The sequence below is a fragment of the Lontra canadensis genome, unplaced genomic scaffold (genome assembly GCF_010015895.1).
Source record: "Lontra canadensis isolate GAN:19392208 unplaced genomic scaffold, GSC_riverotter_1.0 scaffold10, whole genome shotgun sequence".
Lineage (NCBI taxonomy): Eukaryota > Metazoa > Chordata > Mammalia > Carnivora > Mustelidae > Lontra > Lontra canadensis.
The window spans coordinates 23123972-23125541 of NW_022631004.1; positions in this window are offsets into that span (position 1 = coordinate 23123972).

A 1570-nucleotide genomic window follows, 5' to 3' on the forward strand; every position below is an offset into this window, starting at 1 on the left:
GAGGACAGAACTCATTCTGAATTCAGCGACACTAAAATAAAGGATGAGGGAGTTTTTAAGAGCTGGAAGAATCATAGGCCATCTGTGTTTGCTAACTGAGCTTACTAAAAGGAAAGTAAGCCTTCTCATATCTTCAGGACAGGAAAAGTTTCATTGCTTGCAGCAAGATGTTCACTGAGAATTAAGCTCCTATCCGCCTACAGCTTAAGGGATTGGAGCACCGTCTTCCTTGATGATTATTTTCAAAAGAGGGTCCCCAGTTTCTTGAGATAGGCATACCCAGCTTGTAAAACTGGCAAGAGTCTTCTTAAAATTATTTACATCACAAAGGGGCAGAAAGAATTTACAACTAAATTTTCTAACCAGTCAGAGTCTGGAGGCGAGAAGTCATCTGTCTCAAGTTTACTCAAGCTGAAGGAGAACTTTAAGTCCTCTTGTTCTCAAACAAACCAACAAAAGAAAAATCATTGGGGCAGGGGATAAGAAGACAAAAATGTTAACTATTTAAAAGCTTTTGAAATTAATTTTTACATAAATATTTATTAAATTATTGTACCCCTAAAACAAAAACTGAAAAATCAGAATACAATGGTCATCTCCTGGCCAAAATAAAAATAATAATAAAGAATTTCATTAAGTTGTAAAAATTTCAGAATAAAGGTGGGGGAAAAGAGAACAATATAATAGAAAATATTACTCTATTATTTATCTGGACCCTTCAAATTCCCAAAAGCTATAAACACAAAATGTGCTGAAAAGCAGGACATAGAAACCAAATTCCATTACTAAGGAAAACTTGGGTAGTAAAAACTGTCAGTTTATATTATATCACTTTATCTTTCACAATACTTTCCACAAAAAAAAAAAAAAAAAAAAGAACCCCACAAAAAGACAAACACCATCTCATTTTCCTATGTGGGGTCAAGGAATAGTCTGGAAGAATTGATGCTACAGACAACAGGGATAAATTTACTTTTTAAGAAATAGGAAACTACAGAGAAAAGCTTGAGCATTTTGTTAGACTTTTACATATTTGTTTTTGAATTACTAAATACGCACGTGTAATATTTTTCATTACACATTACCTGTGACTTGGCCTCTAAAATTATTGATCACAATGTGGTTTTGTCAAATACAACAAATATAAAGGGAGAAGGGTTAAATTAGGTTTCTAAAGTCACTGTTAATTAAAATGCATTGATTAAGCTTTATACATCTTTTGCATCATGTTATTTCACTTTTAATATTCTTTTCCTTTTTGCTTTTGGTCTCCTGTTTTTTGAACAAAGAAATATAATGGAAAAAAAATAATTACATTAGGTTAAAAGGAACTCACAAAATAACCAAGAATTTCTCATGTAAAAATCCATATTAACTTTGTTGCTGTTTGAAATCTGAGGACTTCCCTTGTATTATACAGGTAGAAGCCAGAAAATTATAATTTAATATACATTATAAAAATATATTAGACGCCTGGGTGGCTCAGTCACTTAAGCATCAGCCTTTGGTTTAGGTCATGATCCAGGGGTCTTGGGATGGAGTCCTGAGTAGGGCTCCCTGCTCTGGAGAA